Source organism: Leuciscus leuciscus (assembly GCF_965113295.1).
Source record: "Leuciscus leuciscus genome assembly, chromosome: 18".
Taxonomy (NCBI): domain Eukaryota; kingdom Metazoa; phylum Chordata; class Actinopteri; order Cypriniformes; family Leuciscidae; genus Leuciscus; species Leuciscus leuciscus.
In genome coordinates, this window is record NC_138742.1 from 14,606,461 (window position 1) to 14,624,559 (window position 18,099).

The following is an 18,099-nucleotide window of genomic DNA, read 5'->3' on the forward strand; positions in this document are numbered from 1 at the left end:
ACTGTATGTATTCCCTCCGGTCAAGCGAATCCCTGCAGAGTGTAGAGTGAGGGAGTGTGGGTTCCGCCTCCTTCTGGTAGCCCCATTCTGGCCATCCCAGACATGGTTCTCGGAACTGAGCTCCCTGGTGGAGGAGTCCCCTTGGCAGATTCCTATCAGGAGAGATCTGCTGTCTCAGCTCCAGGGCAGGAATTGGCATACTTGACCCGAGATATGGAGGCTGTGGGCGATAAGAGGCAATCGCTAGCGACAGTGGCGTCTGGTCTTCCCGCTGATGTTTGGGAGACCATTGATAACGCTTGTGCGCCTTCTACTAGACTGCTGTATTTCTCTAAGTGCAAGGTTTTTGAGTCTTGGTGTTCGGCTCATGCAGTGGACCCTGTCAGCTGTCCGGTCGGTTCAGTGCTGCAATTCCTGCAGGATAAATTTGTGGCTGGAGTGGCTGCAACTACCTTGAGAGTTTGTCAGCTATCGCTGCCTATCGGGAGTCAGACGAGGTCCCCTTAGGTAAACACTGTCTGGTCTCCTCGTTTAAGCGTAGAGTTAGACACTTGAGGCCAGCACGTCCTATTAGTGTGCCCACCTGGGATTTATCAGTTGTTCTGGAGGGGCTATTAGAGCCTTCCTTTGAACCCTTGGAGTCAGCTCCGGACCGGATTCTTACTTTCAAGGTGGCACTTTTGTTAGCGTTGGCCTCTCTCAAGCGCGTGGGGGATCTGCAGGCTCTTTCTGTGAGTGAGCCTTGTATGGAGTTTGCCCCAGGTCTTGTGAAGGTGTTTCTATGGCCTAGACCTGGTTATGTCACCAAAGTTTTGTCCACGTCATTCCGCTCTCAAGTTGCGCCACAGAGGAGGAGCCCTTGCCATCAGCCAATGAATTGGTGTGATTCTATACGGGTTCAGACAATCAGCACATGCCTTCACTTGGCAGCCCTGTTTTGACTAATTTGACAGTACCACACAGTTCTAATGAATTTCTTCTTTATTGGTATCAAAAGAATGGTTATGAACCACAGAAACCACCAACACTAGGCAAAACGATATGAGAAAGGAGAAATATGCAATTACTTAAGGCGAGACACGGCAGGCAAAAGCATCGGGGTTTTTTTCACTGGTCAATTTTGAGATTTTGGGATATTTGTCTTCAATAACATGTCTTCTTTCAGACTTGTGGCGAAAAAGAGTCTGAAATACACATTTAGGTCTTTATTTTACTAAACTTTGTCTGTTTGCGTCTGTAGATTTCTCATAAATTCAACAAAAGTTGGCGTTCTAAATCATCCCGCTGCTCTGCGATTGCTGGAGTACCCTGCACCCTGTCATCACATACACCATAATTTTTTACCCATCTAATATGTGAACACAATGAACAAATTATTTTGAACCTGGCTTTATCCAATACTCAGATTTTGTTTTTTTTTATTTTTATATATATATATGCAAATAAGCTCATATTTAATTAGATAATGCCTCATTTGCATATTTAAACATAAAATTACAGAAAACTTGTAATACATTTTTTTCTCATCTTAATGTAGACAATCAACTGGGAAAGTTTCATGGTGATATCTGCTAGTTACACATTTTACCCTATTCACCTGTAGTGTCTCGCCTTAAGGGAAATTTTACTTATTTTTCGCATAAATATGCTTGTAACCAATTGCTTTAATATATAATTGTACTTGTAATCACTTATCTATCATGCAAATATGTTAATTAGAATATTACATGGCCCAAACATGTATCAGGCACCAGTATTCCTGGTCTAGGAGGAATACAAAGGAGTAATGGTCATTTAAAGGGTCCTGACGGCCGCCATTTTGAAAATGGGGCCTTTCTTGGAGTCAAACTTTGGTAAACTTTTAGTATGTTTTTAAGTACATCTGATGCTACTGTAAACCACTGAGAAACCTTTTGTTAGAACTTTTTTGGGGTCAAGCCATATTTGCAGCTGACTAAGGCGCACAGTGAGAGCACAGGCACCACCAGTCCGCCCCAGCTCGAGCCAGTCCGGGCTCCTCGTCCGCGACAGGCAGGTCTTCTGCCTCGGCTGCTCTTCGCTATAATGCTGCTCATAAAGGTAGCCACAAACACCTGATTCGAGCATCAGACTTCCGAAATCCTCTTCTTCTATATCATATTGAGTACCCTCCGCTATTGTCGTAACTTCACATCTGGTGTTTGTAGTCTCAATCCCTCTACAAAGATATGGGACTTCCTGCTTAGAATTACGCAAAATTACGATTTTTGCATCATGTAAGCAGGAACTTCAACACTGAAATCCTTATTTCTCCCGTCTCAGGGGAAAATGAGGGAATAATGCACAACCATTCAAAAATATGACTGTGTTTCTAACGATACAAGGCTTGATGCAAATGGGTGAAGTGTCCCTTTAATATTGTGTAAGAAGACCATGTGACAGGAAATTATATCACAGAGAAGGACCCCTAGTGACTCTAACTGCTGCATGCAAATGTTAGTAACTCTCTTGAAATGTTTGACATTTATAGGGTATGGTTAGGTATTCTTAAGTATGGCTATGTCAAGTGGTATGACCCAAGGAATACATTGATAATTCATCATTATTATAAAAATGAGTATTAACTTCAAATTAAGCCTACATTTTAAATATTACCACCAAGGCCACATACTTACATAGGTGTCCATGATAATGCCTGTCAAATTTGATTTTAAAGAGAAATGTCAAATGGTGTAACCGGTTACACCTATTGACTCCTATTACAAGCCTTTCTGTTAAGGGCCAATTTAGTCAAATATCACTAGTTTATAATGCTGATTTAAAATGCTCAACGTGCCAGAATGAACCTAGTTGGTTCTTGCAGAAGCTCAAACATGCTGCGTAACATGAGAAATAACCTCATTGGTTCTTGCTGAAGCTCAAACATGCTGCGTAACACAAGAATGAACCTCATTGGTTCTTGCTGAAGCTCAAACGTGCTGCGTAACACGAGACTTAACCTCATTGGTTCTTGCAGAAGCTCAAACGTGCTGTGTAACACGAGAATGAACCTCATTGGTTCTTGCAGAAGCTCAAACGTGCTGCATAACACGAGAATGAACCTTATTGGTTCTTGCGGAAGATCAAACGTGCTGCGTAACACAAAAATGAACCTCATCGCACACAAAAGGGTGTATGGTGGAGTAAAGTTGAGAACATCATCATAGATGAACAGATCAGCAAATGAGCAAATTCAGCATCTTGACAATCCTGAGCATATTCACCTTGATGATCATGAATATGAGCAGACAATTTTTAGAGAGGCTGCAAGCATTTCTTGTTATCAGATATTACAACAATTACAACACCAGACATGAGTTCACTGTTCATCACTATGGTGATTTCTTGTTGCCAGATTTGTTTTTGTTTTCCAGCATTGACAACAAATAAAACCACTTCTGCTGAACTTGTTGACTGTCATGCTTGATTTTCAGTCAACAAACAATGGCCTTTGGCTGTAGAAGCAGCATGGTCAGGTGGTTTGTGTCAACTGGTTTGTGTCAATTGGCGTAACCAGTATTTTTCATAAAAATATAATTATATACAAAAAAATTTATGTGGAATAAAATGTAATAATCTAGTTGCAACGCAGTTAGATGTTGGAAGGAGGCGGGAACCGGCGAACATTCAAAGTCTTTAAAGGTGTCAAATAAATCAACAACAAAACGAAAGTAAAGACAGCAGCCCCTCACGGACGACTGCTGTCACATATAATAAAACAAAACATCAAATAAAATAGTCCAGGCCTGGCCTCTCTCGTTCTTCACTGTCGTTGCTCCTCATCTTATGCTTCCGCTCCTCCGTGAGAGATACGATACCGGTGCATCGCGCAGATGTCGCTCATGAGTAATCACGCCACCGGCCTCACGCCACTCTCTCACGGCCCTCAGCCTCGTCCTGCTCGCCACACTAGTTAAGTAAAAAATAACATGGTTTTTAACAATTTTCTTGTTTTCCATGCTTGATTGTTAAAAAAAACGCATTATTTTTCATATATTTTACATTATTACATCAACTCTCTGGCCAGTCTGTTTACACGCCGATTTCTATGAAGCCTCTCCTTTCGAAATACGAAATGTGCTGTGATTGGTTAGCTGGCCCTGTGTGTTGTGATTGGCAGCGCTTGGCACGCGTATAACCATAACTTCGTCCTAGCGTTTGTCCCGCGCAGGTGCAGGGTCCGCTTTTTGGCAGGCCGCTCTCCATTTATTCCGGTCCGTAGTGTCCTCCGGGGCAACTTGCACGTCCTTCATATCTTGCTTGATCTGGTCCATCCATCTCATCTTTGGGCGGCCACGTGGCCGGTTACCGAGTGGGTCAAGGCGCATAGCTGTCTTCGCCACTGAGTTCTCATGGCTGCGTGTTACATGGCGGTACCAGCGGAGACGAGCCTCGAGCATCTTCTCCGTAATCGGCGCTATTCCCATCCGCTTCCTGACATCGATGTTCATGACGTGGTCTAGCCTTGTCAGCCCGAGTGACCAGCGTAGCATATGCATTTCCATGGCGTGTAGGAGCTGGCCATGTTTGGCAGTCGCTGGCCAACATTCGGCTCCATACAGGGCGACAGGGCGTACAATGATCTTATAGATTTTGGACTTTAGGCGGATGGGCATTCGGCGATCGCATAGCACTCCCGTGACTTGGCGCCACTTTGACCAGGCGGCACTCACACGTGCGCGGACATCCGGGAGGGTGTCACCGTTCGATGAGAGTATTGATCCGAGGTACTTGAAGTGTTGAACTTTCTTTTGATCCGTTCCGTTGATGCCAATGGTACCATCAGTCTGGGGGCCACACTCCAGGTACTCCGTCTTTGCGAGGTTGAGTCGCAAGCCATTTGCATCCAGGCGATCTTTCCACTGCTGCCCTTGGTCTTGGAGGTCTTGCCGCTCCCTGTCGGCGAGGAACACATCATCGGCATAGAGTAAGGACCATGGATGGGGCGTCTGGAGGTCCCGTGTCACTGTGTCCATGCATGTGATGAAAAGCAAGGGCGAAAGGGCCGATCCTTGGTGGACTCCTACGTTGATGTTGAAAGGAGGTGATATCCCAGCTGTGCATCGAACCACGCTCCTGACGTCTTGGTATAAGAGTTGCACCCAGCTGATGTAGGTTTCGGGTACGTGGTGACGTCGGAGGGAGGCTCAGATGAAGTCATGGGGAACGCGGTCGAAAGCCTTAGCCAGATCCAGGAAGACCATGCGGACTGGCTTGTTCTTTTCCCGGTGTTTCTCCATCAGGAGGCGGGCAGCGTGGATGACGTCTGTGGTCCCTCGTCCTTTGACGAAGCCGCATTGATTTGGGCTGAATTTAATAATGCTGCGGAGGCGGCTGTCCAGGATGCGTTCAAAAATCTTCATGGAGTGGGATAGGAGTCGAATCGGCCGATAGTTCTTGCATTCAGCAACATCCCCCTTGACCTTCCAGATCGGCACCGTGGTGCTGATCGTCCAAGCGTGCGGGACTTTGCCCTCAATAATGATCTTGTTGAATAAGGTGGAAAGGACCTCGGCTCCTCTGTGCCCCATCAACTTCCAGGCTTCAGCAGGGATGTCGTCTGGGCCGGTGGCTTTGCCATTCTTCATCCTCTTCACGGCCTTCGTGACTTCAGAGACGGTGACTGGCGGTACAGGTCCAGGGGTGGGATCCAGGCTGTGGATAGGCGGATGCGGGAACTCTTCGTTTGAGATGGCTGCGAAGTACTCTCTCCAGCGGGTGAGTATGGCACACGGGTCTCGAAGGGCTTGCCCATCGGCGTTCTTGATGTGCATGACTCGACCAATGGCTTGGGTCGCTTGGTGGCGGGAGTTGGCAATGCGGTAGATCATCTTTTCTCCCTCAGATGTACCTAGCCGCTCGTATAGATCGTCGTAGTGCACGGCTTTCGCCTTGGCCACTGCCCGTTTTGCGGCTGATTTGAGTGTCCGATAGTGTTGGAAATCATTGTCCAGCCATGTGCAGCAGGGCTCCAGACTAACTTTTTTTATTAGGAGCGCTGTAGCCCCTGACTTAAAATTTTAGGAGCGCAAGCAGAAAATTTAGGGGCACATCTTAAATCACCTTGCAATGCAATTATTCACATTTCCCCCAAAAATAACTGTATTACTGACAAATGCTTTGATAATAAATAGACTTAACGTACAGAAATTACAATGTGCAGTTTATTTTAAGTTCAGAGGGCTCCAGACTAACATTTGAGGGCAGCGGCACTAAGTTCTACAGAAAGTATCTGGTAGCACTGTGGGATGACAAAGCACTGAGCTTAATTTGAGGTGTAGATAAAATTAACTTGAACTATTATCATTCATAATGTCTTAATATTAATTCAATAGCAAAATGAGTGACAAAATAGATATTAGGGATTGAAAATAGCCAATAAGCGCCCTCAGCAGCTATGTTTACAATGGTAATTTAATTTAATTTTTTTTTTTAAATAAGTGTGAGTTTTCCTACTTCTTGAAACTTTTAGTTTTATAAATAGAGACAATCTTTAAAGGTTGAACAAAAAATGTTTTGGTCAACACATTAAAAATAACATTTAAATATGATATTATAGTTTTGAAGTGCTGGAAAAAGATATGTGTAGGCTACTGTTATAACCACAGTATACCGTTACAGTTAGTGTTACTACATTAAATCCATGGTGAATGTTGCTGATCTGTGGACCTAAAGCCTTCTATAACTTGTTCGTACATGGCACATGTTTCTCCTGGTTTCCACGTTAGCGCTGTTTGATCTGATATGGTTTATAACAGAGAATTCTGCGTTGAATCTGAATGTTTCTCACTGGATCTTGCAACGATGTTATTAATTCTGTCGCGAACTCAATGGATTTCTTCACTGGATGTCCACGATGTAACGGTGTTGCGTGATCGAGATCCGCCCGCGACTGGCGAGAGAAGCTCTGCGCTGTCTATTATTGGTTCGAACTATTAAACGGTCCGTGACGCAGAAATGAGTAGCGCAGTTTTTTTCCGCTTTCATTTTGTTTTGATTTATTAACATGTCACGGAATACTCTATGCTTGAGGCTGAGAATGTGTCTAACTAGCATATTGTGTTTAAACTGCGAAGTGCCTGCACTGTCTGCAAACTTCGTTTTCCCCGCAGTTCTGGGATAGCGACTGCAACATTCGCAGTTCATTAAGTTCGTCTCCTTACAGTACCTCAACCAGCTGAATTCTCGCAGCCAGTCTTCCCGAAAATGGTGGGTTCGGGCCTTTATCACCTCACAAACCTCTGATTCTGAATCATCATCCGGCTGTGTCTGTGACATTGATATTTGTCTCCGTCTCCTTCCCACGGACGTTTACGCGCGCTCGATTATCTCTAGGACCCTCCCCCTCCACACATTAGCCAGTTACAGTGGCCATTCCCAATTCTTCTCACACTCATTGGCCTGCCACACATTCCGGATTCATTGACGCGCCCCTTCCGTTTAACGTGTAAAAACAAAACAAATTTACTGGTCGCACATGTGCGACTGGATGAAAAATTCAGTCGCACACTCTCAAATTTTGGTCGCAAAATGCGACCATTTGGTCGCAGTCTGGAGCCCTGTGCAGTGCCAGGTCGTGAACGCCAGTTTCTTGGCCTTGATTGCCTCTTGGACGTCCTCACTCCACCACCAGACGTGCTTGTCCATAAATCGCCGTCCTGGCTTCGTCGAGCCAAGGGCACCGGTGGCAGCATCACGAATGCTGGAGGAGATATCGTCCCAGATTTTTTCAACTGATTGGTCGAAATTGATGTCTAGTGCTTGGAGGGCCATCGCAAGCTGCTGCTTTTGTTCGTTCAATTTCCACCACTTGACCCGCTCAGGCCCAGTGATTCTCGGTCTGGGTTGCCGCTGCAGATTAAGTTGGAAGTCGAGGACGAGTGGCCGGTGTTGGGGGCCGATATTCTCTGAGGGGATCACCTTGGCATCGAGTGCCAGTTTCAGGTCACCGCGTCGGATCATCCAGTAGTCGATCTGGGTTCTGTGGCCGCCACTGGTGTAGGTGGCCAGGTGGCTCGATCTCTTTTTGAAGAAGGTGTTGACAACGACGAGGTCATGGGCTTCGGCGCAATCCAAGATGCGGGCTCCCTCGTCGTTGCGTGTACCTAGCCCCTGTCCTCCATGGACTTGATCATATCCTCCACGATATTCGCCAACATGGCCGTTTAGGTCTCCTCCGACCAGGATGTGTTCGTCTGTGGTGATTATCTGTAGGTGAGCGCCGTGGGTTTCCCAAAACTCGTCCTTCTCTTGATCGGTGCAGCCGACTTGAGGGGCGTAGCATGAGATGACTCTGAGGTTGGTTGGGCCGGAAACAATCTTGATCGAGATTAGGTGGTCAGAGATGTTGTCAACTTCGACGATACTGTCTCGTAGTTGTTGGCAGACGACCACGCCAACTCCATTTCGGCTCGACGTGACACCATGATAGATGAGTTTGTACCCTTCTCCAATATCTCTTGCCTTGCTCCCCTTCCACTTGGTCTCTTGGATGCACACGATGTCGATGCGTCTGGTCTTGAGAGTATCAGCCAATTCACGGCTATTCATTCATGGCTAGTCGGATTCGGTGGACTATCCTCTTTGGCCTGCCCTGTCCTTGAGCAGGTAGCCCTCGTCCATTTCTCACGCCATCCGGGCGTAGATGACGCGCGTCGCCTAGGGGGAACGCCCTAGCTTGATCGGTTTCTTGGTTTGCTGCTGCCATTTGATGCGACCAAGGAGACCCAGCCGATGTGTCGCCTCATCTGTCGCTGGGACCAGAGCCACCGTTAGCCGAGTCCCCCGAGGGTCCTCGTTTCCAGCCGACGCCACGAGGAGGAGGTGGTTGGCTTTTGACGGCCGCGTATAACCATAACTGCCCCTCCATAACTACGAGTTATTCTCTTGTGTAAATATTGAGTATGGCGTCAATTTCAAACCAATTTGAGCCTGATTCTGACCCAGACAATTTTAACAAACAAGAGGACTGTGCAGAAAAGATTACATGCACAGACTTTGCAAGCACGGATTTCACAGGACGTTTCAGAGCGGCATGTTTTTTGTATTTTTCTTATACATTATAGATACAATGTTATCCACCGTTTAATTGTGATATTTTTCAGAAAACTAAGGTAATACAAACAGTAGCTAGCCTAATCGAAAAAAAAAAGAAAAAAAAAAAAGAGCGGTGAACTGTCTTACAAAGGCAACAGAAAACGAGCTGTTTTCCATAAAATGTGCAGCGCACAGATAAACATTGGGGTTACAATATTCAAGAGCAGTGTTTAAAAATAAGTGTTAACCACTCTAAGTTCATCAGCCTTTGGAAACTCAAACAAATGAGTTTTTGGAAATGTTGTGGAAAAAACAGTATCTCTTTGACATAGCTACAACACTGTCTTCTCTAATGCAGCTCAGCCAGCCCCCGCTATTTTTTGTGTATTCCATGGGCGGGGATTATTTAAATGAGGACCATTGTGACTTCATAAGATCCCAAAAAAATTTCCAAACGAGCCGTTCGATGTTGTTCTTGAAAAGGGGATTCTGTTAAATAAAATATCTCCGTTTGGAGTGGACTTTGAGCTTTGTAACCTTGCAGATAATTTATGCTCAAACAGCAACATTACACACTAAAGGTGAAAAAGTGGAAAAGCATAATAGGACCCCTTTAATACAAACATACAGGGTGTTACAGAACAGAGACTCACAACAAGGATGATAAGGTTAATAAACAGTTTATTGAGATCGGCAGGTATATGGACGTAAAGTATGCATCACTGATGTTGAAAAACAGGAATGATGAATGAGACACTGACAGTTCCTTTGTGTTGTAGATGGATGAGGAGGTTGTGGATGAGGTGGATGATGGCAGCTGGTGCACACACAGAAGATGGGAGAGAGGCAAGTAGCCGTTGTACGAGAGGGAAAACGAGGAATCCACGGAAGACCAGGGAGACGATGAAGACACGGAGGATGCAGGTAGACGAAACAGTAAACGTAACATACTGTTAGTAAGTGATGAACGTAAATGAGAATCCTTACTCAAACGAGACCAGACAATGTGACAGAGTGCTGTGTGTGCTTATATGCTGCCTGTGGTGATGAGATGATGATGTGCAGGTGCACGTGATCATGAATGATGTGCAGGTGCGGGTGATTAGTATTCAGGTGATAGTGATAGCAACTCGTTTTGGTGCGGTCTCTTTAAATACAATTGAGACACTTCATACCCCGCCCCCTCTCCAGGTTGTAGCGGTGACACTCGGTTCAACTCCACCCCGTTCGGCCATTTTTGTAGTTTGATAGCAGAGATACGATTATCTAGTGGCACAGAAACGTTTTATTCACACGTTATTAACAAAATGTCAACAATGGAAGACTTGTCCAGCCAGCCTTACATGTTCGAGCCAGAGTCGGAGCCGGAGCGAGATGAAAATGAAGACGACGAACCAGCAGAACAACGTCTTCATATGGATGTATGTATCGCAATGCTGTGTTACTGTATTTACACATGAAACTTTGGTCTTCCGACCTTTTACCACCGTGTCGATTTATTTTGATTAATATGTGCGAGGGAGTGAGAGCAAGAAAGCGTCTAGTTTGGAGACGGTGAAGTCTTGTTTACACTTTCGCCTGGCTCCGAAGAGAAAGAGTGTGCGCGCGTGCGACCGGGTCTCTCTCTCTGCTCGTTCTTTCAGTTAAACATGCGCCCTGTCACAAGCGCGGCAGTTCATCTACATTAGACGGGGTAATGAAGCGTGTGGGTTACTACATCCAACAACCGAACATTTTAACTTACCCTCTCGTAACTTCTGCATCCTTTAGCTTGGACTACAAAATTGCAGTGAGAAATAAAAGTGGCGGATTGCTCGAAGTGGGGGGCCGGAAGTCGATGTCCTTATTTGGCAGTTCCGCTGCAAATACCGTGACGTAATAGTTCAAAAAACGTCATAGAGAACAGAAAAATCGGAACAGGTTGAAAAATATGACCAAAACAGAATATAAAGATATCAACGAAGCACCTGAAGAGAATAATCTAAACACTCCAAATATACAACAAAATGCATTTAAGGGCTAAAAAAGTGGATTTAGCATGATATGTCCCCTTTAACTTTTTTGCTCACCAGCCACTGTGGCTAGTTGTTTTCCAAAGTTACTAGCCACTCAGCATTTTCACTGGCCACAATTTTGACATCAATACCATGGGGAAAATCTGCCATATAGATATTTTTATTGTTCTCATAATTTGGCAGCAGGTATATTAGGCTGCTGTCACTTTAAGAGCTGACACATGGATCCATTATACTGTTACATATGTGTTTTCTTTCTCAACTGTTCTACATTCTGTTTACATCATAACTGACTGTGTTTATGCGCATACTCGTCAATATAGCCAAACCATCGTTTGAGAGAGACTTTATTTAAAATGACTGCAGAGATGTTCTGGCATTTGATGGGGCATGGCTCACATTTACAGGCCCATCCAGGCAGAGAAAAACAGGGCTGAGAATAATTGAAAAACTGTCAGATCTGTGACTGAGGCAGCAGATACAGATCTTGTTTGAGCTTCTCTCAGCCAGACTGTGTACCGGCTAGCACGAGTATATATGCCAGGTTTCTTTGGCAATGCACAATCCGCTCCATGACTTGTCACACCATAAAGGTAAAATCTCTTCATGTCTTGGCTGTAACACTGTAGAGGGCCTCCGCTGTCACCCTTGATTGAAGAGTATTCCAACAGATACTGTTAATCACTGTCTATCACTGACCAGTTACTCTGCAATGTGATTTAATGAGATGACATTACCTGACATGTGTCGACACCCCCTTTGTCAAATCCTGCACAGATCATGTTGTCATTAACATGGCCATTATACCAGCTTCTCTGGTTGCAGATTCCAGTATCAATGAGCTCAACTTCAGCTTCCTGAAGAGTGTCAACTAACATTCCTTAAAATACAATAAAATGTTTCAGACCTTTTCTGATCAAGAAATAAGCATAATTCTAAAATCTAATCAAGAATCAAAAGAAACAATCTTAATAGGCTAACTTTTAAAAACAAATTTTGTTTAAAAAAAGATATATAAAATGTAAGTATTTCTTCTTAAAGAGGGACAAGAGAACTGATTATATAAACTCATATTATTAACAGTTTAACTGCCAGAAAGATGCCAAAAATAGAGCTCCTCTCTGATAATATATTACACATTCTGATAAGTAATCGTCTGTTAATAATGCAGAGATTTCGAATTTGGACTGTTTTTGGATATTTAAACACTAACCTTGTAACACTGAGCTGCCCCAACCAGTGATGTAACATGAGCCGAAGCTGAGCTGTTTCTCGTCCGTTTCATTTTCAATCATACTCAAAGGCTGCACATGATTTGTGAAATACAAAGAGCGATGCAGACGCAAAAGTGCCACATCGTTTTCAAAATACGATCGGTTGAACTTCTCATGCAGGATCACTTGCTGAACTGAGCGATACTGGACACCCTTTTCTCGCTTGGATCGAGAATTCACTCCAGCCACTACTTGTAGTTTATAGTTGTTACTATAATAGAAAGATGCAAAAGATCTGCAATAAAAACTATTATTTCGAAATGAATGAGTTGCTTTAATTGTTTTAGGCATTTTCTGGGTGCGTAAAAATGTTAGACTACATTCAATTCTAATCTAAAAAGAAATAAGCATAGGTATAATTAACTGAACCATTACTGCAAGTAACGTTAGGCCTAGGCTATATCATTTTAGATCAACTACCCAGCCTTGCTTATTTAACTAAATGTGCATATATGCTCAGATAAAATGTATCACCTGTTTGCTTCAGCAAACCACAATCATTGCTGAAAGTTAAAATAATGAGATGTGGAAACTGCACACAAATGTTACATGTTATGAGGGAGGAGAATCACAAAGTGCTCACCTATTTCTGAAGCAGTGGGATGCTGTGATTATCCACCGATGGCTTATGATGGACCCACCACAGATATGCCTCGACATCCTCTGTATGCTCACCTGCCAAGGCCATGCACCTTTTAATGCAGAATGGCCTCCTGCAATTCGAAGCGGCTTTGATGGACCCCGCAAAGTTTGCTTTCCACAACCTAAAAAGAGCATTATAGTCAGTTGCACTGATCATTGCCATAACCACTGATGATACTACCGTCTGTAAATAATATTAACCCACTGTGACTATTAAGACTAAAACTATGAAAATGTTGATATGCATTTTTGATGGATGTATGTTAATATTTAAAAAGTCTAATAAAGTATTAAAATGTCTCAGTCACAAATTAAGGCATGGAATGACCGTTTTTGAATAAGTAATGATTGAATTGCATCATACAATTGTCGAATTTAAAGTATTGTTACATTAAATGAAAAATATATATATATATTTTTGAATTATCAGTTGTTTTGTTTCCCCAGAATTTCCTGATGATAGTATAAATAAATATTACATTATATGATACCTTTTGTTTGAAACTGGACAATTTTTTAACTCCCTTCCATTACAATTGTGACCATAAACAACAGACATACTTTCCACTAACGTTTTCTGAAATGTTGTTTTTTTACAAAAGCCATGCCGTTTGTTTCCTTTGGGCTATCCAATAGTAAAATAGTAAAACTATTGTTCACATCTCTGGGATTAAATGGATTAATAATAATATAAAAAAATACCTGTAATCCCAGAAAGCAGCGTGCTACTAATGAAGACTAATTGTAGAGCCGTTTTAAACATGTTAAATGTGAAGCAAAACGAGAGACACAGAAAGAGCAGACAGAACAATCGGATGTCCTTGTCATTGATAATTAGGTAATCTGAAAAGATTCTAAGGCTACGTTCACACTGCAGGGCTTAATGCTCAATTCCGATTTTTTGAAAAAATTCGATTTTTTTGCAAGGCCGTTCACATTTCCAATTAAATGCGACCTTTTGTGATCTCCTGTGTGAACGTAAAATGACCCAGAAGTGACCCGCATGCGCAGAAGAGTACTCAACGGTCAACGACGTCACTTTTTGTTTGCGGAAGTAGCTAAACTTTAACTGTGATTCTCTCTCACACACACACACACACACACACACACACACGAGCGCGCGCAGCGACCGTTACACAAGAGCCAGACAGCAGCCGCTGACCTATCTAATATCAGATTCAGCACAAATAAGTTAACATAACGTATATAATGGCCGTGGGCTTTTTTTTTATTTTTTTTTTATTAACGGGCTCGTCGAGGTCGACCCGTTCGGCAGATTTACCTCAGCTCGACGAATATGCAGTCCGTTTTCAAACCGACGACTACTTCAACGCAGGATTATGACGTTTTTCGCGTATCAATGACGTGCGGGTCGGATAAATGCGACCTGGCCGTTCAGACTGAAGTCGCATTTGAAAAGATCGGATATGTATCGGATTTGGGACCACATACCCAAGTGGCCTGGGTCGCATTTGAAAAGATCGGATCTGTGTCGTTCAGACTGTCATGAAAAGATCAGATACAGGTCGCATAGGGGCAAAAAAATCGGAATTGGGTCGTTTCAGGCTGCAGTGTGAACGTAGCCTAAGTGACGTAACATTGTTCATACTAATGGCATGAAAGACCCGAGCAAGGAAGAACATGTAAATCAACACATTTCAAATCTTTAGTTTATGCAGATAATATCATCAGTGTTTTGTACTGTACATATCACCAATTTTATGACATTTTAAAGTGCTGTAAAGGACACAAAAATTATAGTAAACGTCATCCTTTAGAAACTAGGCGACAAAAGAAACAACCATTAGATGAATTTCATGCGAGTTAATTTGTCGCTCATAATGATACACCAAGCCAACGACCTGTTTATTTTATTCAGCGTGAAAAAACGTTTTTAAAATAATTTCAAACACAATTGTGTCGGTGTATTTTTGATTCAGACATTATAGCTACACGGTATCAATCGTCATTCCTGAAACGCCTCATTCTCGAACAAGGACCTAACTGGGATTCAACCAAAAGAAAACTGAAATTAACGCCTTTTATTGTAGAACTGGTGGTAACGTTACCTATTGGCCGACACTCCCTTACTGCTGGGAGTCATCAATTATGCAGGGTAACGGTGCACACTGAAGGAAGGTAGCAGCAACAATATGGCGACATCCGCAATTTCTTCCGAATTTATTCGACATCTGCAGTGCAGTGAGGATTTTTTGGATACCTGCTAACGTAATCATAGTAAGTATTGTGTTTCAATATCGCTCTCACGGTGTTTATTCCGTGCGATGGAAGTCATTGCACTGTCAGTGAATGTCGCAGAGATCCTGCACGCTGAGGGGGTTTTACTGCTGGATGCTCCTCGCAAAATGCACATTCTACTTATATTCCCTTATAACTGAAATGACGTTTTATAAACTCACCTTTTTTGTTAAATTGAACCAGTTATGATTAGGCATTTTCATTTCCCCCTCTCAAATTATAGTTTTAATATGTCATGATATGAAACACATTCTTTCAAGGCTATATGTGGTGTTGTACAGCCTACTTGCATGATCAATGCCGTGATCTGTAGCCTTGTACCCTCATCTGAATAAAGGTCTTGTTGTCAGCATTAATCGAATGTCAAGCTGAGCAAATGAGCAAAAATGCACATGTGGACAGGTTTTAAATGATTCGTTGTAATTAAGACGTCCAAATGGCAACATGCTTGGCTGCTTATTGATTGTAGGGTGGACGCAGGTTGCACGGGTGTGGAATGCTACATTTTCTTGTTTATGTTCCTCGCGAGCAGCAACCTTGCACAGCATCGTCGAGATACATCGCTGTTTTCTAATAACTATCCGTTTTCTCCCAAACCGGATCATATGACTGAAACATGTTTGCGCTGTGTATAAAAGGGTAAATACGACGAGAGAGCGGAAAAAAAAAAAAAACCCACTGCAGTATTTTCCGTTTTTCATCCGTGGCTTCGGCCCGCTTTCGTGAAGGTGTCGGAGTGTTTATAAACGTTAGTTTTGAGGCAAAATTGTTTTCTGACACCGAGGAAGATGTAACAACGTTTTGGAAAACGCAAAGACGTTGTTCGTGAAACCGTTGTGCTGCTAAGCCATGGATTTCGTGACCAAACATTGATGAAATAAGGTAGGACCACTGCGCATTCAGTCACATAACGATATAACTTGACGTTTTTAAAATAAGGTTATGGTTTGTTTGAAGGAATTGTTGTTACAGATGTATGTGCGAATAGCCTTCATATTTTATTGACAGGTATTTTGCAAATGAAGACATTAGGGTGTCGCTTTTATGTAAGAAGAGAATTCTGTGGCGCACAGAAGCTCGAACGACTTAGGCATGATGAAAATGAATTCATAATTTGATTCATAATGCTTCTTAAATTTACCAATGTCCTCACATCTGTAAATAAGCTGGACCACGTACCCCACCTGACATTTTCTAAAGCTATCATGTGTTCACGTGCAGCCCAGCATAGTTTATTCAGGTATTTCTAGATGTTTCGGCCCACCCAACAGAAGCTCACCTCATTCGACTGATATGGATTCCCTCGCACCATTTTTATAACTCCATGAGTTGACTCCATATCCTTTATCTTATCTGTTAACTGTCTGTAGTAACACTACTGTTTAACCAATCTGAATATGATTGTGAATACAAAATGTCTACAGCTAATAAAAATCTTGCCCTTTTTATAGTGTGGTGCTGATAGGACAGCTCCTGTAAGTAAAGTTGCCTTTGTTTGTGCTGTTTGGATCTCAAAAGCTCAGCTTGTTTCACTAATAAGACATTAAAAAAGGCAAATGCAAAAGGTGTTTTGATTTGTTTAGGAAAATCATTTCTTTTGTTTTCCTGTTTCATTGCTTGACTTGCTTAGAGAGAGAAAAATCAACTTAAACCAACCTAAGCTGTTTAAGCTGGTCTCCCTGCCTGATAAGGTAGAAAGTGCCCCAAACCCCTTTAAAACCTGCCAATAGACCAGTTAAGGCCAACAAACCAGCTCAGGCTGGTTTAAGCTGCTTTTTTCCAGCAAGTCTTGAAATTATATCAGATTTATATACCCAAGGGACTTGTGCCCCTAATGGTGTCTGTTATGTGCCAATGTTTGTCACATTCTTTGATATTTTGTTGACGTGTTTGATTTGCTTGAAGGTAAATAGGATATATTTACAAGCTGGAAATGCCAAACACCATTTCTGAAACAAAACTGTGGAATTGAATGGAGAGAAATGCTAAAAGTGAGTTAAGTAGCTCTGTAATATCAGGATATGGCTTGGTTAAGTGTCTGGCCCTTAAATGCACACAAGCTTTTAGATGGTGTGGTTCACTATGCCTCCCTTCACCCACCCCATTTCCTATTCTGCTGCCTTAGGGACATAACGCATGTCCCAAATCGACATCTCAGTGGAGATTTTGTTCATAGGGAAGACAGGTTCAACTAAAATCTGCTTGTGCTATTGTGTGGTATCTTCTAATCCAGTCTACATCTTCCTTGAACCCATTCATCTAAAATAGAAACATCCATCATAATGACCCAAAAAACAATGAATCACTTATCACAAAGTCGATTTCTATTATTGCAGATGTAATCCAAAGACAAACATTAAGTATCACCTTCATCTGCTCATAACGGAGGGTGCTTTTCATTTTTCATGAAGTCGATGACTCATCCTGGATCTAGTGCCAGTCCCTCTTTAACATGCTCTCAATTTAGCAACAGATTGTTTTGATGTGTAAGGTAATATTTTTAGATACAAGGCTTAGCGTTTTAATTTCCTGCACAGAGCTGAACATATCAGTTTGTGTGAGCGGGTGATGTAACAAGGCAGTATTGTTCAGTAAGACTTTATCATTCCAAAAGCTAAAATGAAATCTAAATGGCAGGTTTTTTTTTGCAGTGCATTTTTGGATTTCAAGTATAAGTGGTATAAATAGTAACCAAAGTGTAAATGTGTGTTATTGTGATCGGTTGCAAATTCACTCTCTATTTTATAAATGTTAGATCTCATTGTGAATGATTCAACTATGTATGTTTTTTAACCTTGTAATTTATGATTAAAGTTTCATACCTCCTGACTGATGACGTATGCCAGACTTCTCCA

General features: G+C 42.6%; 1 protein-coding gene across 9 annotated transcripts in view; it reads left to right on the forward strand.

The window, feature by feature from the left end:
- The first annotated feature begins 14,853 nt into the window (after positions 1-14,853).
- scn8aa (sodium channel, voltage gated, type VIII, alpha subunit a) overlaps positions 14,854-18,099 on the forward strand; it is a 60,376-nt gene continuing 57,130 nt past the window's right edge. For 5 of the 9 annotated variants that reach the window (XM_082144847.1, XM_082144852.1, XM_082144855.1 and 2 more), the window contains exon 1: positions 14,855-15,223. The gene's annotated coding sequence lies outside the window, so the exon portion shown is untranslated. Of the gene's footprint in view, positions 15,224-15,725; positions 16,127-18,099 lie in introns of those variants that run through there. The other 4 variants (XM_082144851.1, XM_082144853.1, XM_082144854.1 and 1 more) reach the window with 3 other exon arrangements.